At 41.9% G+C, this 24,267-nt stretch overlaps 1 protein-coding gene across 1 annotated transcript in view; it reads right to left on the bottom strand.

Moving 5' to 3' along the window:
- The window catches only part of KCNB2 (potassium voltage-gated channel subfamily B member 2), a 390,753-nt gene extending 373,789 nt beyond the window's left edge, over positions 1-16,964 (bottom strand). The window contains exon 1 of the mRNA XM_065895391.1: positions 16,867-16,964. The gene's annotated coding sequence lies outside the window, so the exon portion shown is untranslated. The remainder of the gene's footprint in view (positions 1-16,866) is intronic.
- Positions 16,965-24,267: the final 7,303 nt, after the last annotated feature.

The raw sequence follows: 24,267 nt of genomic DNA, 5'->3' as shown, positions 1-24,267 counted from the left end.
TTAGGGACTACAGATGGACTGACTGAAGCCCTGAGTTCATGTGACTTGTACCAGATGATACAGTCTTGAAATAAATAATGTGAAAAACAGTGTGGAAAAATCATAAAAATTATCGTTGCAACAGTATAATAGGGAAAGTGACCTGAGCCAAGGGTGAATATATTCAGAAATAAGGGCAAGCCATTGTTTTCATTGCAAGAAGCAGTGTGGTTAACGATGGTGAAATTATGGATTTTCCTCCCTTTTCCAGTTCTTCTTTAATGTTATTCTATTCTTCTTTTTCTTAAAGAAAAAAAACTAATTATATTGGTTTTGGTGATGGTGATATTCGAAACATTCTTTTGCACCTTTGCAAGCCTCATGTAGTCAGGATTATAATAAAAGAGAAAGTCAGTGTAAAACAGCAATAGCTATGGGTTTCAGATTTGCCATTTGGATTTTGTTTCAGCTTAAGATCAAAATGTCCATAAGTAGAAATTGTATTTCCTAGAAGGTAGGGATATTCTTGGACTTGTAGCTGAAGGACAGCCAAAGTTATGATCTCATTTGCTTTGTGACTTTGGTTAATAATTATCATTTTTATCACTTTCCACATACTGAGTGATTATTATATGCAGCCACTGTACTTATTCCGCTTAATTCTCATGATGAGAGTTCTCATTAACTGTCAATCACCTTGGGGTGGGTATTATCATCTTTGATTTACAGATAAAGAAATTGAGGTTCAGAAAGGTAAGTGCCTTGCTCAAGATGACATAACCAGTATGTGCTCATTCCAACACACCAGTCCCACGATACCTTAACTCAAAGCCCATGTTCTTAACCTTCTAAGACCCTGGGGATTTTCCTTGAATGGCATGATTCTGGATGCCTTAGAACGATAAATAAATCGAAATATGAGACCAATATTGAGCAATCTTTTTAGCATGATAGAGAAGGAGAGAATGAAATAACTTTTCAAATAATTCCTGTAACACTATGTCTATCCCTTGGCCTAGACAGGTGGCATGTATAAAATATATTAAACGGAATAATTTTCTTCTGGATAGAGATGGCAACTGTTTCTGCAGTTCTAAATTTTCAAAACTAAACATAAATTTTAGTGTGTGGCTTTCAAAAGTAATGCTATTAGTCGTAGTATTTGAGATCTACAGTCAAGATAGATGCTTTAAAAATATTTTTTAAATGTTAAACATATAAAATTCAGTCTTTGGAAGGGCAACACTGGTAGGTTTTAATGATCTTCCCAGGGCCCATCCGCATCAGGATGAGAGGCCAAGTCTCTTGTTCCTGAATCCATATTCTTTCCACTAGACCTTGCTACCTCAGGGCTTCAGAAATAAATATAAAATTAGAATGATGGAAGAGAAAAAATGTGAAGCAGGAGCCATCTAGCTATTTCACACCCAGTTAAACCTATAAATACTGATGAGTTGAACCTATTAATGATTCCTGACTACAACATAAATCTATAATTTCTACTATTCCAATAATGGTCGGAATGGAAAGAGATCGTAAGCTGTAAATAACACATACTGACTTAGATCCATGATTTCTTTCTCATTACCTTCCTTCCTTCCAAAACAATGTGTTACTTGGCTATTAGTATATATTGAGTGCAGGGGGTACAAAATTGGGTAAAGGCACCCTCGCTCTCAAGGAACCCATAGGATTACTGCAACGAATATTACAGAAAATTTTGGATTTGTGCTTTTAGCATGTGTTGTGTAGGCTCAGGTAGTACTGCGTACTTAAATATTTATTTGACACCTAATTAAAACTTCCTACCTGATTTAAACATACTGATGTAAAGGGAGAGAGAGGTAATGATGAAGATGTCTGAATTCATGGGGCTTTGTGGAATACAATCTTCATTTATTGTATGGGAGCTATAGCCTTAGCCATCATTTGGAATACTGAAGGCTCTTTGAGGTCTTAAATAAATTCATGAATTTGATGAATTATTTAATTCATTCATTATTTGTTTAATTCATTCATTCAACAATATTTACTGAGCATCTATTACATCTGTTCCAAATGCCATAAAATGCCCCAAACCCTTACTCTAATGTTCTACTTTAGCTTCATATATATATATGATTACAAACTATGTTTATTATGCTGGAAACCAAGTATTTTGCTGGGCCTGAATGAAACCAAAAGTCAAGTTAAAGAAGTAGCCTTTTAGTAGCTTCTAAGCTTTCTATGTGCACTCTTTCTATAAAGCCTAACGAAAATGCTCTCCTTAGAATTAGAAAAGACTAGGATTCCAAATTTAAAATGACATTTATCTCAAAAGTAAATTAATATTTAATGATAGTCTGATTAATAATTGTGATTTTATGAACTGGAGACATTTAGCATGAAAGCCCCTAGACACATTTGTTCTATGCAGACTAGGGAAAAGGGCTGAAGATGGACCATCTCTTCTCAAATGTTACTTTACTGTTATGTTTCAGAATTTTTCCTTCTACACACCACTTTCTCATCCTGGTATTAGCTTACCGGAAAGCTTTTCTTTTGTGGAAAGCAGAATAAGAATTCAAGAGCTCCAGTCCCATGAGGACTGTCAAAGGATTAAGAGCAACTATAATGTTATCTAGGTGACAGCTGTGAAAAGCAAAAATACAGTACAACGCTTCGCCTTACTTTTTTTACATATTAAATACTGAAATTATTATATCTGATAAATCTCCAAAAATGTATTAATTGGCCTGTCAAGAGCTATCATCATTTCAGATTTTTTCTTTTCCCATGAACTGAACTGTTCTTTGGCTGGTTTTCGTTAATGATCTGAACTGATAAAACGGCTTTTGTAAATAGGCACAAAAGTAAAGAAATCAATATGTGAAATAAAAGGAACTTGCTAAAAGACACAGCGTCGTGTCTGTCATTTTAGAAAGAAAATAAGAACAGAGGAAGGAGAAACAGAGAAAAGGGGAGGGAACAAAAACAGAAAAAAAAATCCGAGATGGGAAAAGTGGGTGTGAGAAAGCATATAAGGTCACATTACACTGATACTTACAAAGATAAAGTTCTACCTTTGTGTAACATTTTACATTTTGTACAGTTCACACAGAGAAAGAAATGCCTTCGTTGAAGAACAATTCCTATGGCTAGAAACGAGACACAGGACACTCAAATCTCTTTGCTAGGAGGTACAGGGAGATCCTCATCCAAGTCAAAATAGGCACTGGACTCCAGACATGTTAATATATGGTTAACTGGAGGCCAACATTGGTTGTAAATGGATATTTCTAGAATTTAAACCATACTGCTTTTGAAACTTAGAGTTCCCTAACTTAGAGTTTCCAGGCCTGCACTGTCTCATATGGTAGCCACCAGCCAGAGATGGCTATTTAAATTTAAATTTAGAATATAATTTCTCAGTCTTACAAGTCAATTTCAAGGGTTCAATAGCTTATGTGGCTAGTGCCTACCATACTGGAGAGCACAGATATAGAACATTTCCATCACTGCATCAAGTTCTATTGGAAATCACTGGTTTAGCCGGCCTTCTCGTGAAGTTATGAGGCTGAGTATGTACTGAAATAGGGATGAGAGACAAATCCTGCTGGAAGCACCATATTCTGCCTTGTGTGGATCTCATTCCACTGTCTCCATTCTTAGCAGTGGTAGCCCCTGGACCTCCGCTTACAAACTCTTCTCCATCCCAGATTCTAGGACCATCTGCCTCTCATCAAGAAGAATGTGAAGCCTGTGTAAGTGCAAAATAGTGCAGGGCCGTGGCCTGGCAGTCCATTACCAGGCAGACTTGCTCTGTTCCTCCTCTGCTCAACCCTGGCCAGCAGTTCTTGGTTAATTGTGCTCTTGGTACTGTTTTGTCACCTAGAACCTGACGCAGGTCCTGGCTCCATCCATCATTTGTTGATCCATCATTGGATCAACAAAGAAACAATGATTATCAGCCATGTGCCTGGAGTTGCAGAGATGTGATGGATAAAGCAGTGAAGGAGAAGGACAGTCCCTGCCTTTACTGAGTTGACATTCTCACACAGGAAAATGACACCTGGCAAGTAATTACCCACAATTTAAAATGAGAATTGGGGTAAGTGCTTCAAAAGGAGAAAACAGTGCTAGGAAAGAGAAGAATGAAGAGACCTGTCCCATTCTGGGAGCCCAAGAAGACTTCTTAGAGCAAGTGACTTCTGACCTGAGATGAGAGACACAGGTAAGAGTTAAGAAAGTGGGAGAGAGCATCCCTAACAACTACGTGTGCAGGCCTCACAGCAGGCAATCCCAGGCACCTAAGGGGAACTAAAAGAAAGCCAGAAATTGTAGCAGCAAACGAGGGGCGAGTGGGCCTGAGGTGACGCTGGCGGGCAGGGGCCAGGCTGACCAGAGCCTGTTATGAACAACAGCTTTACACTAGTGATGCTTTGGAAAATGAAGGAGGAATATGGTAACCCCCAAATTAAAGATTTAGGCCTTTATCCTAAGAAAAGTGGGAAATCGTTTAAGGGTTTTAGGTAGATCAGTGATGTGACCAGATTTGCCTTTTATCAAAAAAGCAAAGGGCAGGAGTTCCCTGGTGGCGCAGTAGTTAAGAATCCGCCTGCCAGTGCAGGGGACACGGGTTCGAGCCCTGGTCCAGGAAGATCCTATATGCCGTGGAGTAACTAAGCCCATGCACCACAACGACTGAGCCCGCGCACTAGAGCCCATGAGCCACAACTACCGAGCCCACATGCCACAACTACTGAAGCCCGCATGCCTAGAGCCCGTGCTCTGCAATAAGAGAAGCCACCGCAATGAGAAGCCCGCGCACTGAAAGGAAGAGTAGCCCCCTCTCGCCTCACGCAGCAAAGAAGACCCAACACAGCCAAAAATAAATAAAAAGTAAAATTTTTAAAAAATCACTAAAAAAAAAAAATAGCAAAGGGCAAATGGATTAAGAGGACAGAGGAGAAGCTAATAGTCTGTGTAGTAAGCTTTAGTGGAAGTTGAGACAGAGGTGTTGGTAGTTTGATGATGGTAGAGGAAAGGGCCCTGTCCACCGTGCCTGAATCCCTGAGTTGATAATGTGACCATCACCTGGCTTTCCTAACACACACCTAGGCCTAAACTGGTCTGAACCCCACTAGTTACTTAACATAGACCTCTTCCTCACTCTAAGTCCCCCCAAACTATAGCATTTGGTCCTATGGGGCTGGATCATCTTAACCTTGCCTGCCCCACCTGCCCCTGCCTGTCTAAATCTCCAAATACACCCTGTTCTCAGACTAGCATCCCCCTATTTAGCCAGGACTTGCCCCCATGCTCCTTCAATCTAACCTCCTGCCTACCTGGACTGCCATCTGCCATCTGTCTCCACTCACTCTAGATGCCACATGTGCCTACCTAGTTGATCTCCTTTTAGGACCAGCCTATCCTGACATTACTGAGTGCTCACTGCTAGAAGATAAAAGGAGAGAGTGGAAAAAGAACCAAATAGCTCAAGTCCTGGAGTCTGCAAGAAATAAACTAGGTGATCAGAAGCAGAGCATAAAAGTATCTCTGGGGCTTCCCTGGTGGCGCAGTGGTTGGGAGTCGGCCTGCCGATGCAGGGGACGCGGGTTCGTGCCCCGGTCCGGGAGGATCCCACATGCCGTGGAGCGGCTGGGCCCGTGAGCCATGGCCGCTGGGCCTGCGCGTCCGGAGCCTGTGCTCCGCAGCGGGAGAGGCCACAGCAGTGAGAGGCCCGCGTACAGCAAAAATAAATAAATAAATAAATATATAGGTTTAAAAAAAAAAAAAAAAGTATCTCTGGGTAACAATGGCGACATAATGGCTCAACTCCCCTAGTTCAGCAAAACCACAGCCTACATGCTGTTCCTCACTCCAGAAGCGCCACCCTCACCTTTTTGTTTTCAGGAGGCTTGCCTCTGCCGATCACCTTTCTTTTCCAAATAGCTCATAAGGAAACACTGATCGTTTGAGCCAGGGCAGACTCACTGTACTTGGCCACTAGAGAGGAAACTGGGGGTTCCTATGGTTGCCTTCAGATAGACTGTAAACCCAGCAAGGGTAAAGACCAATTCTGTTTAACCTGGTGACCCAGAAGAGTGCTTTACATATGAAAAGTGCTTAATAAATATTTGCTGGGGCTTCCCTGGTGGCGCAGTGGTTGAGAGTCCGCCTGCCGATGTAGGGGACGCGGGTTCGTGCCCCGGTCCGGGAGGATCCCACGTGCCGCGGAGCAGCCGGGCCCGTGAGCCATGGCCGCTGAGCCTGCGCGTCCGGAGCCTGTGCTCTGCAATGGGAGAGGCCACAACAGTGAGAGGCCCGCGTACCAGAAAAAAAAAAAAAAAAAATTGCCAAGTGCGTATCTTTTAAAAAACTGGCTACAACTTTGAGCCAACTGGACTGTGAGAAAGCAACAAGCCCTCTTAGTGAAAGAACTGCTGCTTTGTCTCAGAAAAGAATATCATGGACTTTTCGGCTCTTCCAGGCAAATCCCCTTGTGGACTTACACACCAAGTCCACTGGCACCTTGGGAAAGGATACAGGGAAAATTTTAGATGAAGAGATGTGAGGAAGCGTCTAGAGCAAGAGGAAGGCCTAGCAAATGGCTGGTATCTGGGCCCCAGAGAGAACCGGGCCGGTGAGCAAACCCCCGTGGTAAGAAGTGGTAAATACATTTCTAAGAGCAGTGACATCTAACATTCAATTAGAATTAGTTTCTTGTCTACAGTATAATTACCATCCTTTATCCCAAAGCACTCAGCCAGAGTCTGTAATCTACAAGAGCCTTATACCAGGGATGATTTAGAGAACGAAGGAAAATGTGTGGCAGTCCCAGAAGCCTGGGTCAAAAGCCAAAGACAGGACAGGAGTGAGATGGGGGAGATGCCATCAATAGCGTGGATGAACTAGTGAGTGAATGCAGTTCAAACCCTTTCCCCCTAGTTTATTCTGGAGGAAGATGACGGTAGCAGGGAACAGGTAATTGTCTACCTAAACTTAGGTTTCAATTTTGTAAGAAAGAGTTGTCACTGAGACGTTCTGGGGATGCTGGGATGACATTTCCCAGTGCCCCCTGCACCCAGGTGAGCCATCTGACTAAGTTGCCATCAGTAGACTATAAGCAGAAGTGTTGTCACATATGAGCCAGGAGGTTTAAGAAGTCAATGTCTTTTCAATGCTCACTGTTGCTCTCCCTCCATTTGACTGTTACGCGGGTGAGAAATATTTATTATGTTTAGCCACTAATAATTTAGTTCATTACAGCAGCTAGCATCAACCTAACTTATTCTGAAATTGACACCTTGAAGTGGGCGCTGCCTTAACAAAAATCTGATTATGTGCTGCTGGCCATTGCCGAGGAAAAAACGACCAGAGACCCGGAACCCTGTTATGCCCTGGCAAAACTGGGATAACTTAGAGGGCAGGTCTACAGCTCTAGAGGAAATGGTTGGAAAGAGCCAGAATGCTAGTATGTGATGGTTGCCCCTCACCGCCTATATCAAGGTATCCCAAGATAATGGATGAACTCATGAAAGAACTGGCTAGTTTGAGAACAGAAATAAGGGCAAACAGCCAAACTCTAGAAATATAAGACTACAAAGCTGGAACAAGCCCCTGCTTCAGGGACCCTAATGGTGAGGAATGACACTGAAAAAGGCTCTGAATAACAAATGTCCATTAAGACTTCCCAGTTAGAAAAGGGACTCAGCCTTGTAGCAAAGATCTGATTAATGAAGTTACCTAACCACCCAAGCCTATCATTTCAGATGACCCCAAAATAACCACTTGAGACACAGGTGGTTGAGACATGAGCAAAGAAATGAGGGAGGTTCAAGAATTATCAATAGGAAACAACTTACATGGTAGGCAGTGGTAACTGACAGAAAATAGATAAGAAACCTATGAAGATTTTGAGGGAATTGTATTGTCAAAGAAACTAGGAGCCTAATTTCTAGCGAGTATAAAACAACCTTGGGGCTTCCCTGGTGGTGCAGTGGTTGAGAATCCGCCTGCCAATGCAGGGGACACAGGTTCAAACCCTGGTCGAGGAAGATCCCACATGCCTCATAGCAACTAAGCCTGTACGCCACAACTACTGAGCCTGCACTCTAGAGCCCGCAAGCCACAACTACTGAAGCCCGTGTGCCTAGAGGCCGTGCTCCATAGCAAGAGAAGCCACTGCAATGAGAAGCCTGCACACCACAACTAAGAGTAGCCCTAGCTCACCGCAACTAGAGAAAGCCCGTATGCAGCAATGAAGACCCAACACAGCCAAAAACAAACAAACAAACAAACAAACAACCTCAAGGCATCCAATCTTATACCAGCAAGAAGCTGGCTGGGAAAGTAATATAACTCCCAAGAAGGATATACTTCTCAACACCCATTTTGAATGTGGCCATGGAGAGTAATGGACAAGGAAGGACCTTCCAGAAGGTGACCAGGGCTACAGAGAACAATGAACAAAGGAGTTCTTCCAAGACAGCAAAACCAGAGTCTAATAGAGGAATGCCCCCTACTGCCAGAGCAGGAGGTCTTTAGCAATGTGTAATGGGATTTCTTTCACATTATGGGCCAATGACTGCTTTATGCCTCCCATTCTTTTTTTTTTTTTTTTTTTTTTGCGGTACGCGGGCCTCTCACTGTTGTGGCCTCTCCCGTTGCGGAGCGCAGGCTCCGGACGCACAGGCTCGGTGGCCACGGCTCACGGACCCAGCCGCTCCGCGGCATGTGGGATCCTCCCGGACCGGGCCACAAACCCGTGTCCCCTGCATCGGCAGGCGGACTCTCAACCACTGCGCCACCAGGGAAGCCCGATGCCTCCCATTCTTCCCTCTTCCAAATGGGAATTTTGAATGCAATTATTCTAAACTCGATCCATCATTGCAGAACAGGAGGCCAGTAACCTGCCTTTTAAGTATAAAGGTTTCTGGACAAGGAGGGGCCATATACAGATTTAATTGGGGAGGAGGGGTTTAGCATTATTACCCACAGAACCTGGACGTTGAAATGGATGCAGCGACCAAGAAGGATTCAGGTAGTCTCCTGGGGCTGAGGTTTTCCTACATGTAGCCACAGAGGCAGAATACGATCCAAATAGCTGTTTAGCAAAATCTGTGCTTCCCCTTTCATGATATAGGAATGTTGCTAGGGAGCTCCTGCCCAGCCAGGGGTTACATATTCCCCTCTATGTATTTAGACAGAGTGATGTGATCATCTCACTAACAGAATGTGAATGGCATCAAGGTGTGTCACCTCTTGGATGTGCCTTCTCTGTGCTCATTCTCTTCCACAGCTGCCAGCTAGATGCAAAGAACTCCAAGTCCCTAGTGTAGACTGAAAGAATCTGGGTCCCCGAATCACTGCACGGAACACACACAATGGACTCTCATATGAGCCAAAAATAATCTTCTACTCTATCAATTACTGCAAAATGGAGGTTTATTACAGAAGCTCAAGTTACCTTAACTAATACAGTGACCTTTGAAGAAGAAAGGCTTCAAGTGTGCTGTGATGGGAGCTGGATGACTGGGAGACACTTTATTTACAACTGCTTGCTACAGAGTATCCAAACCCTTCTCCGCTTCTTCACCATTCCTTTTAAAGTTAAGTCCTGGACCTTATCCTACCTGTAGTCCTCAGCAGTCTCCCAGCTCGTCTCCCAGGCATCAATCTCTTTTCCTCTTATAGTCCCTCTTCCTCATGCTAGCTCAGAGACTGTCCCCCAGTAAAAGTGGACCACATCACTCTATTTAAAACTGCAGTTGACCTCCACTGCCTGTCCTACAGGATAAAATCCAAGGGGCTTTGCAAGGCATACAACACCTTTCACATTTAATCCCCAAGTTCTTCAGTCTTAGCTGTCATCACTTCTCTACAACTGCCAACGTTGAGCCCCAATGAACAGCCAAGCCCTTTTTACGACACTGCTTTGCAAATGCTGTTCCCTCTGCCTAGAATGTTATCCATCTGCCTCCTTTTTAGCCTGGAGGCCGCTGACTCATCTCTTAAAAATTAGCTTAGCTGTCACTTCCACTGTGAAGTCTTGTCTGACACTCCCACGTAGAAAATAAAACGCTGACAGTTATGATCAGAGTAGTCAGCTTTGCATATGGTACCTACTATTACTTTGTTTCTAGTGCTTAGAAATCTAAGGGGTTGAATTTTGTTGCTGCTTATTTTGTTTATTATTTAGTCAGCCTCTAAACTTCCCGTCTGGCTAAAAACTTAAGAGAAGTCTGATTTTTCAAAATAGCCCGATTATGCATTAGAATTACAGTGGCTTCCTTCTGTAGGAGAATATAGCCATAATCAGTGCTGCTGAAGGAGATTAATCCAGTCCTTCTGACGGAGGCTTCTAAAATCGTTAAGTATTTGGAAGGCAAGGCCCAGGAATGCAAGAAACCCTACAACGTGGGTAGAAATTCTGTGTCCTCCATTATTTTTACACTTTCATCAGACACATAAGTAAATGAAAAACTTCCTTATTATAATCTGTGACTAGATTCTAACCTTGTTGTACACAAAATATTTTTACATAGGAATGTTCCAGGAATGTAACTGCCATACTGGGAACTTCACCAGGATTTGCTCACCATTTTGGAAAGTCACATCACCCACTGTAGCACTGCTCACGTTAACTGACTCACTAATACAACACACCCACATCTGTTTGCAACTGTAGCTGTCACACTCAATGAACATATTTACTTTGTTCTTATTTCAAAATGCCAAATATACAAAAGTGTCATTGACATTCAGTTGAATGTTTTCTCTGAAGTCCAAATTCATGCATTTCAAGTAGCAAGCATCTGACTGCTTTATGACACCTTTTACTGTAGTACACCTGAGCGTACACATACTGATATACTTGCAATTTTCATAAGCTGCTTTCCTTTTATTTCTTCTATTACAGATAGAGAATTTATATTGATTTTTGAAATATTACATGTGTAGACAGGTTACACGATCTGTAATATCATTTCAGGAAAGTAAAAGGGATATTACAAAACACTGCTTGAGAAAAAGGGGGCATTGGGTCTGACTGAGTAGAGAATCACAGCTACATGCATCTAGGAATTCAAAGAAATCCTGTTTTTTTTTACTCTTGGGATGCTTTTGTTAGGCAACTACTCAGCTGAACTGCCATCCTGCTCCACCGATAGCTTTTAAGGCATTTTGTTATGATTTATGTGTCTACATGTGTAGGCTGTGAATGTATGAAGTCTTATTCGTATTTGTGTCCCCAACACCTCGCTTAGGGCTTGACACAGAGAAGCAGCTCAGTAGATACCTTAAGGATGAAATAACAAATGAGAATCCTGAGAGGTATGCAGTCCCTGGCTCTCTCCATAGAACTCTGAATCAATTATTCAACATTTTGCCTGTACCAATATTATAAAGCTTTCTTCATTCTGCCTAATGTCAGAGTCGGTTACGTACAAACTCAATTTTCTCTCCTCCTTGTTGGGCCAGGCAGTAATGTGTTCACCTCTGTATCCTGAAAGAACCCTGCATAGAAGCAGCAGTAAATAAGTAATATTTAAGTCAAATTATTCCCCGGGAATATTGCTATACATAATGGCTGTGTTTTTAGTACTAAGCGTACTGTACTTCAGGTATATTATCGATTCATAGGGTATTTGTGGATTGGTCTGGACACCGAAGCATCCTCTAAAGTACTGTTTCTATAAATGTATTACAAGTTTCAAAAAACCCAAACTTTTAAAATCAACCTTTATGCTCCAAGCCAGTTGTAGGTTGAGAGTTGTCTATAATACAATGCAACTGGGCCTATGAGACCTAACATCTGTGAGAGAAATTAAAATGTCAATCGATCATGAGGCTGTATCTAAAGATTGGATTGGATGGCATCCTGCAGGCAATACTTGGCCAGTTTATCTTCCAAATTTAATGATGGTATTTTTCATATAAACAGAAGCAGTTGATATTTCGAAAGAACTTTACTTTAAATCTTATAAAAACTTTTCTTGATGAAAAACTCAGCTTATGATTTATGTTTTCATGGTTTTATTATAGTTATTTATCACTTAGTGAAATAAATGCACTCTAGACAATATACTAGAAAGTAAACCTGTTGGGCTTCCCTGGTGGCACAGTGGTTAAGAATCCGCCTCCCAATGCAGGGGACATGGGTTCAAGCCCTGATCCGGGAAGATGCCACATGCCTGGAAGCAACTAAGCCCGTGCGCCACAACTAATGAGCCTGCACTCTAGAGCCCGCGAGACACAACTGCTGAGCCCACGTTCCACAACTACTGAGCCCACGTTCCACAACTACTGAAGCCCACACGCCGAGAGCCCGTGCTCCACAACAAGAGAAGCCACCGCAATGAGAAGCCTGTGCACCATAACAAAGAGTAGCCCACGCTCGCCACAACTAGAGAAAGCCCCAAAATTAATTTATTAATTAATTAATTTTTTAAAATTTATAAATAAATAAAATTTTAAAAATTTAAACAAATAAAGTAAACCTGTTAAGTGACTATATTCCAATTTCCAATATATTGGGGGTACATTTTACAGAAGAAAAAGTGGGGACAGGGGTAAAAGAAAATTATATTGCAAAACGAATAACTTCCTTTCAATATACGAATATTTAATTCTAAAAAATAAATTTAAAATATTTATAATACTATATTCAAAATAATTCACATTTTTAAAAAAAAACTGAAACTGAGTATAAAATAAACTACCATAGAAATTGTCCAGTCAGATCATGTGTCTTGCCCAGTGTTAGTCTTTGGTCACTGTAAAGGCAGTATTTCCTAATGCTCTAGCATTCTGATAAAATTCCACCCATCTTTTAAAAATCAGCCTCTAAACTACCCTCTTATTTCAAATTCATAATGAAAGTTTGGGGGGTTTCTCCTATTTAAAATGAAGTCCCTATTTTTGGTCTTTTCCAAGCATTCCCTGTCATAATAACTATGGTAACCCTTAATGGGAGGATATAGCTCCAAATAAATCTAGGAGCTGAAAACATCATTTCTCATTCTGCCGGAGATCACACTTCTTAATGTTTAATATCATAGTGGTTAAGTGAAGCCAGGATGCCTGGGTTCAAGCTTGAATGTACCATTTACTTCCTATGTGACTTTAGACAAGAAAAGTCTCTGTAATTCAACTTTTATGTCTATATAACAGTATTAGCGATAGCTGCCTCATAGGGTGGTTGTGAGAATGAAAATATTTAGCATTTTTAAAACACTAAAAAGTGGCTGGCTCAACTATGTGTTACAATAATAATAATGAAAATAAATTTATTTTATTGACATAAATAATAATATAAATGTTATTTATAATAATAATGCTTTAATTTAATTTAAATTTTTAAAAATTTTAGTAAAGGTTATTATTATTATTGTTGTCTTCTAATAATTCCCCAATGCCTAGACTGACAAATTTTCATGAATCTGCCTTAATTAATTATTTATTAAGTATGAAATTGTGAAATGCACGTATGTATGCGAGAGAGCCCTGATTTTGAACCATATACACAATTCTTCAATTAGTTATTCAAGTTTTACTCTCTATACTGTAAAAATCCTTGGGGGGCAAGGACTATGTCTTCTATCTCTTTTGTGTTTGCTACATTCTAATCAAGCACTCTTCTTCTTATACATAATGAGTATTAAATGAATTAATGAATAAGTTAGTGAGTGGATACATGGCATTAAATCAGACAGCACAGATAGGTACAATTCAACCTACAGGAACAGGCACTTTTCCCTTAAAGATAATACAGTAGGATTTGGCTTACACAGGCCAAGGAGCACCAAGCCTTACACACTTGACCTTCTGCCAGACAACCTGGAGTTTTGGTGAAGAGTTGGTGGGAATACGTATTTTAGAAGCTCAAGGAGGAAATAAGCAATGAACAAGAATGGACTATAGATCCAAAGTACAAAGATACATGTAGTATATGACGAAAAATGTGAAGGCTGTGCTGCTTTATAAAGTTTATTTTATCACTTCGGGAGTAACAAGGCTATAAACTCTTACCTTAAAAAATACGCTGAACTTAAAAAATATCACATACAATGCATGTGTATTCTCTACTCCTCTGAAGCCCTTATGAAAATAATAGGCATCAGAGTTTTTTGTAAAATCCACTTGACAAATATAAGCAAACTTCAAGTAATATCACATTCTGAAGAAAATGGGAAGTCTTAACCTTATATATTTACCTTAAAATGTTCATGAGGAGATGTCCTATCAACTTTAATGATGCTTCTTACGACGCTTCTTAGGAATTAGTCTCTCTAAGGGATAGCAAATTTCAAGGAACTAATTACTTCCTTATAATTTATCAAGAAAAAATACATTAGATCGGAATGAAATTATCTTGTAGATTTCCAATTTTTACCAGAAATTTGGTTTACTTTCGTAACACACACATATATGTACACATACACATATGTATATGTGTGTATGTTTATAATAATAATGCTTTAATTTTTAAACATTTTAATAAAAGTTATTATTATTACTGTCTTCTAATAATTCCTCAATGCCTAGACTGGGACAAATTTTCATGATCCTCTTCCTGAATCTGCCTTAATTAATTATGTGTCTATATATACTTACTATGTACATACATACACATACACCAGTCTCTCTTTGAACACCATTTCAAAATGCCAGATATAAATTCAAGAAAAAAAATGTTCAATGCGTAAAGAATAGTTTCCACAGATACACAGGTAGGTATGCAAGAAACCTGGACAGACATGCTTTTTTTTTTTTTTTTTTAGACCTGCTTTTAAAGTTGCCAAGAATGTGACTGAAAGCCTACCCTGTCATTTTGTTTCGCTAGCAGTCTCACTTTTGCTACCATACTGGAAATTAGAAGGGCGAGTTCATGTTCACAGTTGCTCCAAGGCATCAACAAGGAAACTTTAAAAGCCAAACAGAAAAGATTGGCTAAGGTAATAATTTTCACTAATCCCATCTGAATATTCAGCAAACACGTATGCCTGGAAAACTGAACTGTGGGATGTGGAGACAAGTGAGACTGGAAATAGTTTCGACAGATGCACGGATTGAGTCTACTTAGAAAAACACAGGAGCAAAAGAAAAGAGAGAAACTAGCATTCTCAAAGTGGCAGGCAATGGAGTTATTTTCTGGAAGCTGTGTGTATATTTGTGTATGAGAGAGATTTGGGAACACTAACACGAGAGGGCAAGGTGCAGGTTAAAAGGAGGAAGAATGCAAAGAGAACTGCCAAGTGATTCACTCCTTTCTCCAAGAGTCTGAGTTGTGCCAGAAAAAAAAAAAAGGGAGTACATTAGACACAATTCTATTTGTGATGAATAACTGGTCTGAATCTGACAGCATGAGGGAGAGGAGTACAGTATTTGCTTGGTGGAGGCATATTAACTCTTTTAGGTGAGGAAGTTACTTTTCATTCAGTGGGGGAAAAGGTGTTTATACATTGGGTCCTCCAAATTCTCAGAACTGTAGCCAAACAAGTAAGTAATCACGTAGTTATGCCTTACGTTAAAGACACCACCTCTAGAAGCAATTAAATGCACAGACACATGTACAGTGCACCCAATTACTGAACTGTTTAAGTTCTGATTAATTTAAGAACCAAGAACTCTCGAGTACAGATGTCCGTAGAGCTTATTCATGTATGACAAGTAAGCTTTGTACAACTTTATAGTTACACACACACACACACACACACACACACACACCTCTAAAGAGTGAAATAAAGTAAAACTTTATTTTATACCTACATAATTTTTTTAATGATACCCTCTTTTTCAAAATCTTTCCTGTAAGTTATTCAGTACCGACAAGTTAGACTTTAGATTTCTGACTGGAATTTATCTTTCTCTTGTTCTATGAAATGTGATTATCTCGACTGATGTTTTTTGGTAAATAAACCAAGAGACCCCTGTCCCACACAATACTACATATTTAAAAACAATAACAAATCCTGACTTTTCCTTTGAGCTGAGCTTAAAAAATCAGATTTCCAACAAAATTCCAAAACCCATCAATGCAAAAACAGAACTGTGAAATACTATTTAAAATACTGACATTATTGCATAACTTGATTAGAAGGAATGCTGAACCTGCATGAAATGAACCCAGTGTGTATCTGGTGCATCTTAAATTTTCCAGTGTAATCTATCATTATAACAATTGTGCGGTCATAAATGATGTATACATGGCATGTCTTTGCATAGTGCACACTGAAAATTTTTATGAATGAATACACAAAGATGCTCATAATTCGAGAAAATGGATGGTAGCATACTATTTTGAAAATGGTCATTAAGCACTGGAAGCAAACGACGAGGCAAATGGTCGGTGTCTTTTGGTGCCATTCAGGGCAGTTGTATTCCCAGGTCCCCTAAGCAGAGTGTGTTGGAAACAGCCATGAAGCTCTTTCCTTAGAGACTCATTCTCTCTCTCAGGAACCCTGTGCTACACAGAACGGAGACCGTGCGCCGCTCGGAGAACAGAATGCATGCACGTCTCTGTGTTCTGAGGACTGTTCATACATCAGAGACATCACACTCCCCGAATCCGGTCCCACAAGTGTGTGCATGTGAGTGTGGCATTTACCAACAAATGAACAGAAGGCAACAAGAGCTCATCTCCTAGAAATAACATCTCCCATCCCTTCCCAGGCAGACTGCTCAGAAGCTTTTCAGGGGCTAACACTTGAGCGCCTTCCCCACGGGGATGGAGTCTTGCATTAATAACCCTCTCAGGGCTAAGTCAGCTTTGTGTGTAAGTCCACTCGGTGCCATATGGCAGTTTGCAATTCCTTTAGCAACTCAAGTCTGGCTAGGCTGCCCGCGATGATTCATTCTTAAAGGAAGACCCCTTCGGGGAGCAGCAATGCCCCCGCCACTTACCTAGCTCCCACCGACCCCGCTCTGCAGGCGGCACGGGCTCGGGCACCACAAAGGGCTGTGGGATTCCCCGCTCCCTCCGGGGCTCCTCTCCCCGCGACGGTGCCCTTCGCCAATGATCTGTCGCTGGAAATCCCCCTCCCCTCCACGGAGAGGAGGGTCTCCCCGGCTGGCTGGAGCTCCTGGCGTTTTTGGTTTTTTTTTTTTTTTTTGGTATTTTTTTGGGTTTTTTTTTTTCACCCCTCTCTTTACATCCCTGACTCTGGTTCACGGTCTGTAGTAGGAAGGCTCAAAGGAGAGGCGGCGGGAGGAAGCTAAGGCATCCTTAAAAAGAACAATAATCTTCATCGATCTTCACCCCCTTCCCCTCGCGGGCCCCCATCCCCCTGCCGCCGCCGCCGCCGCCCAGACAAGAGAGGGCTGGGATAGAAAAGGAAAAATCGAGCGAGGCTGAGCTCGCAGCGCGGAAGGAGCCGGGAAGGCGAGCCGCGCCAGCCGGGGAGTTGCCGCTCGCTCGGGTTGCCCGCGGTGCGGCGGCGGCGGTGGCCGGCGGGGGCGGAGGGCGGTGGGTGCTTGGTGGGTGTGTGTCTGTGGCGGAGCCGGGGAGAGGCTGGGCGCGGGAGGCGAGGCGGGGCGCTCGGGGGCGCCGGCTTGGGCGCGCACACCGGCCCGCGGCCACCCCGCCTCGCGCTCCGCCTCCTCCCGCGCTCCGCGCACCCGCGGGCTGGAGCGACGGCCGCCGCCGCCTCCTTCTCTTCCTCTTCCTGGGCGCTAGCAGCTCTGGAGGTGGGCGGCGGCCGGGGTGGCGGGGCTTCGCGGCCGGCCGGGCACCGCCGGGGACGCCCGGGCTCGGCCTGGCGGCGCGGGAGCTATACGCTCGAGCTGGGGGAGCGCCCCGGAGACCGGGTCGCGGGCGAGAGGGCGCCGCCCACACCTTGGCGGGCGCTTCCCACTCCTCCCGCGCGCCCGCCGCTCCCAGCTGCCCGGGCCCGGCTGCACACCCACCTGCTTCCCTCGGCGGCTGCCGCTCTGCGGAGCGGGAGGGTCCGCGGCCCCGCGGGCCCCGCGGACAGGGCGACGGGGAAAGCCCGGGGCGCCCCACCGGGATGCGCTCGGGCGGCTTCGTGGGATTCCCTGGGCCCTTCTGCTCTCGGTTGCTAGGTTCTCCCCCCGCCCGCCCCACACGCCCCTGACCCTGGCCCGCAACTCGACCCGGGAAACTGGGGCGAGGAGAGACAGCTCCTGAGTAATGGGACCCGGAGCATCATCCCGGGGAAAGAGCGCGGGGATAACTAGGAGAGCAGAGAGGATCTGACTTTCTTCCGAGCACCTCCAGCTCCGCTTGGGGGCCGTCGTCAGCCCCCAAACCCCGCTTTCCTGGGTTTGAAGGAAAAGCCTCGTCGGTGGCAGCCGTATCTCTAGCTTCCCACGGGGGCGCTATTCCTACTCTGGCTTCCTTTCTTTGGCCTGCTCTCCCTGTCATCTAGAGAACTGTGCCTAGTTCCTCCTCGGGGAGGCCACCGAATGGACATCCAGAACTCTCCCTACCTTCATGTCGAGGTAAAGACGGGATGAACTTAAATAATAACATCACTGGGCTCTCTGGGTTGCCGACCCATGGGCTCCTCAACAGGCACGAGATAGAGACAGACTGCACAGTTACAGGAAACAAAGTAGCTTGAAACACCCTTTTAAAAAGAATGCAGGCCGTGACAGTGTATTTAGAGTTGGGACTCCCTTCTGAGTTTCTTTAGGCCAAGAAAGGTGGCTACTGAAGAAGGTCCAACACACTCAGGTTTAAACGTATCTCACTTAATCCTTGCTTCTCTTTTAGCCCTGATGTACACCGGGACGCTCCATCATCTAGGGTTCTCTACACTTTGACTTCCCACATCGCCACGGGCCTTACCTTGTGCTGGGTGGTTTTTTCGAGGTGCCAGATACTGGGCAGGATGTTTAGTATCGATGTTGGCCCTTCCGACGCCATCGCCCTCCGCCCAGGACCTATCCCGGTCCTTTGCTGTTTTCCAGGCTTCTCAAGTACGAACACTAGGAAAAGGAAGAGGACTCCCAGATCCTCATACCTTTATCCCCCACCCTGACCTGTTCCCAAGCTTCCGCTCCAAATTTCCAGGGACCTGCCGGGTGTCCATTATTACGCCTCCAGTCTTTTCCAGCCTCTATACAGACTTCCTGCAGATAACTCTTCCCCAGCTACAACCCTGACGTTATCATTCCCTGGTCACAAATGTTCTCTGGCTTCCCCATTCCCTGCCAAACAGTGTCTGCACACTTCTATGCCATTGCACGCCGCTGGAGTCTCTTCCGGGGCGCTCCTCTCCCAGTTTCGGATCCAGATCATTCCAGTATTTCACAGCCCATGTTAAACTCCGCCTCCTCCGTGACCCCTCCCCTTTGACGTCCATAGCACTCGGTCTGAGCTCTGTCTTTAAAGACATATGACCTTCAGCTTCCTACAGAATGTATGTGCTTCCTATGGAAAAGTCTTACCATCTTAAATGTTTCTCCAGGGTAGATTCCCTATAACTTTGTTTGCGTTCTTTACGTATAACCCAAAGCTACACATACAAAAAATACCTATTCATCCAACAAATATTTATTTTGCAACTTCTCTCAGGAACTCGATATTTGTTAAATGAATGGGATTTACAAAATATTTTGTCTAGAAAGACTACTTAAGATTCGTTTTAGGGGTGGTATGACCTTGCATAAATTGATGGGTGTGAAAAATCCCCTTACTTTACAAGCCCTACATCAGTGTCACTGATCACCTTCAATAAGAATTTAATTATTTTACAAGTGTTTTGTTTTTTTGCGGTACGCGGGCCTCTCACTGTTGTGGCCTCTCCTGTTGCGGAGCACAGGCTCCGGACGCGCAAGCTCAGCGGCCATGGCTCACGGGCCCAGCCGCTCCGCGGCATGTGGGATCTTCCCGGAGCGGGGCACGAATCCGTGTTCGCTGGATCGGCAGGCGGACTCTCAACCACTCTCAACCACTGCACCACCATTTAACATTTTAAATGTTAACATTTTAAAAATGTAAACTTTTTTTTACCTTAAGTTTCCATTATAGTTCAGAGATCTGAATACATTTTCCTACTAAGTGGTCATTGATCAAGAGAGCAGATTATCTATTGAGTAAAACACACTGCTGCTATCTCCATCATGGGAAGGAGGGTGCTAGGAGTAATTATCCATCATGCCTGAGTCCTGTCTGTACGCCTGCAATGATATGGAAAAACAATCTTTGGAAGTAAAATCTAATTCCACTTACAAAATTACTCATAGCTCAAGTGGGCTATAGAGAATAACCCTTAGTATACAAATTTTTTGGAAAAGCTCAGTTCTCCATGTGCACAGCTTGAATTCTGGAATGCTGCAAGAACTCTTTTGTGTTGATTATCACCATGTGGTTTTACTGCCTTAGTGCATATAATTTTGTCTTTTTTTAGTTATTCTCCGAAGAAAAGATTTAAATGATCTAACTAAAAAGTCAGACGTTTTCACATTGCTCCTTAAGCCATCTTTTGTTTTTTAACCTTTATTGATATTTATGGAAATGTTCCTCTTGCTTGTATTTCAATTTTTCAGATTTATCATGAGATTTGATGAAATTATATTAAAAGTAAAGGAGAGAAATATCTGTTTAAAATGTCAGAATGCTTTCCTCATAATACTTGGTAAAAAAAAAATCACTTTAATATAAGTTTAACCTGAAATACTCTTATGTGTGTCATTAGATCAATTTAGATGAAGCATGTGTTTCCTCATACATCATAATGCTGGTGTATTGGTATATTTACGTATATACACACGATATCAAGCAAAATAGGTTTTGGGTATTTTTTGTTGAATAAAGTGTTTGAAAAATATTTACTATAATCTGAATAACATCGTTACTGACTACACTTTAACCTATCAAATTGGAATTTTCATTGGCAAGTTGACTTCCAGAAAGAGCCTGTATAAGAAAGAATAAAGTAGTAAAGACTGGATAAAGAATATATTTTAAAATGTTAAAAGCAGAAGGGTAAGAATTTACAAGTTTTTTGGAGGCTAAATAATTAGAATTTGATTTAACTTTATTTAAAAAGTTAAATGGAAAGAAGTTTATGACATATGAGTAAAATCAAACAAAAACAAAATTTAGTTTAAAAGAGGAGTCTTTAAGAATGATGTGAACCCCATTAAAGGAAAAAAATAATACACAAATATAAATGTAAATATGTGTGTGTGTGTGTGTGTGTGTGTGTGTGTGTGTGTGTGTCTTCTGGAAGGATAAACATTAACCAGCTAAAGGAGTTACTTTAACAGTTGAAAGGCAGGCTTACTTTTATTTGGTTTTACCAAAAGATGGGTGAATATTTATCTTCTTTAAACATCAGCACCATTATAAAGCAAATATACATATAGATTAGGACTACACTTTTTTTTTTTTAATGGAGAAAATACTGCTGTGGTGCTCACCATCATACAAGAAAGCAGGCACTGAAGGGTGATTAGAATTTACCACATTCTTACACCTAAACTGCCTTCATTTTCCCTTCCAAATAAAAAGGTAGGAAAACTGGGCAATTTAGAGCAACCCACAGAGTCCTAGCAGCCACTGAAATCCTTCACTCGCACATTGCAGTGAAAGTTTGAAAAATAAATGAGCCGCTTGTGTGTTCATCGTTGAGGAGATAAGTACTATTTCACTGATTCTTTTGAATTTAGTTGAGACAGATTTGGCTGTCCTTTGAGGATTCAAAGTAAGAGATAAACTCCAGAGTGACTGTACTTGTATTTTTTTTAACAGGTCTTGTAGGGAGCATGAACTTTTTGGAAAATGTCAAACACTTAAGCACAACATTTTTTTGCTATGTAGTAGCAGGAATATAAGTACAGTGTTTGAATCAATCTTTGGAGCTACTTCCCAACGTCATTAGTATCTAAGCAACCTAATTAGTTCTTAGGAATCCATGAAGTTGGGGGTAAAGGATTTCTGGGACCAGTTAACTGGAAATTCCAAAAATATGCTACATAAAAAATATTTAATCATGTTTTTCCAGGACATGGTAGAACAAGGACTGGATTCCTAGTCAGATCTGAGCCCCATCTCTGTTATGTATTTGTGCTGTGTAATAACAGGTAAATTTTACAGAGACATTACAACATGTCAGGGACTGAATGGGCTAAATTCTTTACAGGTATTGGCTAATTTAATCCTTATAATGGCTCTTTGAGGTAGATACTATCATTATTATTCCAGTTAATAAAGAAAGTAACTGAACCAGAGAAAATTTAAATTATTTGCCCAAGATCACGCTGTCAGAATTGGAATTTGACCTAAGATAGTGTGACCTTAAAATTTTAGGCTATTTCCCTCTATCTCACCCCACTCTGATAACATCTTTCTTCTTGTTTCAGAGGTTGTTTCAAGTTCATGTGGGAAATAGTGTATAAAGTATTATTTTCAATTTTTAGGGTGGAAATCTGGTTAAGATGAATGTAGGAGTCGCCAAAGACAATCTACAAAAAGGAAAAAGGAGGGCTTCCCTGGTGGCGCAGTGGTTGAGAGTCCGCCTGCCGATGCAGGGGACGTGGGTTCGCACCCCGGTCCGGGAAGATCCCACATGCCATGGAGCGGCCGGGCCCGTGAGCCATGGCCGCTGAGCCTGCGCGTCCGGAGCCTGTGCTCCGAAACGGGAGAGGCCACAACAGTGAGAGACCGCAAAAAAAAAAAAAAAAAAAAAAAAAGGAAAAAGGAGATAAAGGAAAAAGAAAGAATTTATTGCTGGTCCTTAAAGTGAATGGAGGTAGGACAGGCATCTTTTGTTTTTCTAGCAGGTAGATTGATGCTGATCACCCACACCACTCACTAGTTGTCTCCATAACATTTGTCTGAGATTTGATGTGTCAAGATTGGGTACATTTGGGATGAGGCATGTTGCCATGCACTAGGATGAAGGCTTTCAGGCTTACAAAGGGAGGTATCTGCGTGGATCACGATCCACGCCAAAGGACAAAACACTTCCAGATTGTGAACATACCACCAGCACAGTGGATCAGAAAGCTTCTGAGGCTCTTAGAATAATCTGGGCTTTGGATAAGTAGCCAATGGATAATCTCCAACAGTAGAGGAAATACAACCAGTTACAAGTGTAAGAGCCCTCTTTGCAAATGCAAGGACATTTTTCTCAGCCCCAGACTTCACATTATGATAAGCAAAAAGTGGATATAATGATATAACATGTCCTTCCTGGCTTTGCAAGGACTTTGTCTCTCAGAAGCCAAGATACAGCCACGGCAAGCAAAATTAAATTAGTTACCCATGGTCTTTTCGGAGAAATTTCCGAGTGGACCTAGCAGTTGGGTTTAAATTGTGGCAGATACTCTGACAGTGCTTTGTTCCCTTCTGAGAATCAAGCCTGAGCTGACAGTACGTTCAACAGAGACATCCTCCCCAAAGGGCCACTAATTCTCAGAATGATGAAAAAGTAATGCTGCCATAATTCTTGGTGTTTCCTGTTGTTAGCACTCTTGCACCTTTAAAACCTTGCAGTATCAAGTAGAAATACTGATCATTACTGGGATCCATAGCCTGACAATTATTTCTCCCTACTAATTAAAGTGGTGCTTTAATGTTTTGTTCTGAATAAAATATATTATGGTAATAAATATAAAATCAAAGCTTTTTTAAAGCATGCTAGCACTGTATATTCAGGAAAGTTATATCAAGCATTTAACACAGTAATTATTGAAAAGCATTTAGTATTCAAGATGACTAGATGTGCATAACTAGTCAAAACTGCAAAACACGTATCAGAAGGCACACAGATTTAAAAATACAGATATAAAACAATTATTTTCACTAATGCCAACCTTTGTTTAATTACTACTAACGAAGTGTCAGTTTATAGAATTACATGTATATGCTAATTATGACAGTCAATATTTTACTTCATATAATATATTATTATTTTATATATTATGTACATTATTTGAAGTTAAATACTGTCAATGTACATGTTAGGTGGTTGGTTCTTTTTATTAGTCTAATCCTTTTCAATTGAAAACATGAAGACTTCTTTCAACAAACACAGGTATGTATTTTAGAAAACAAGAGCAAGTGATTTTGACTGGAATTTAAAACACAGAGATGAAAATTTTGAAAAGACTATTTTTTTCTCATCCCCCCACCATCACTTGTACTCTATGCAGAGCTAAACTAGGCCCAACCAGATTTTAGAATCTGTCATAGTTAATATTTGATTTAGTTAATTGCATTGCTCATAGAGATAATCAGATATGGAAATGCAGAATCAAACATGGAAATTCAGCCTGTTAAATGAATCTAATTAGCATGAAAGCTATCTGATTGGACTTTCTCCTCCAGCTATC

Source organism: Phocoena phocoena, chromosome 17 (assembly GCF_963924675.1).
Source record: "Phocoena phocoena chromosome 17, mPhoPho1.1, whole genome shotgun sequence".
NCBI lineage: Eukaryota > Metazoa > Chordata > Mammalia > Artiodactyla > Phocoenidae > Phocoena > Phocoena phocoena.
The sequence above is the reverse complement of the archived record's forward strand: the minus strand, read 5'-3'. Positions and strand labels throughout refer to the sequence as shown.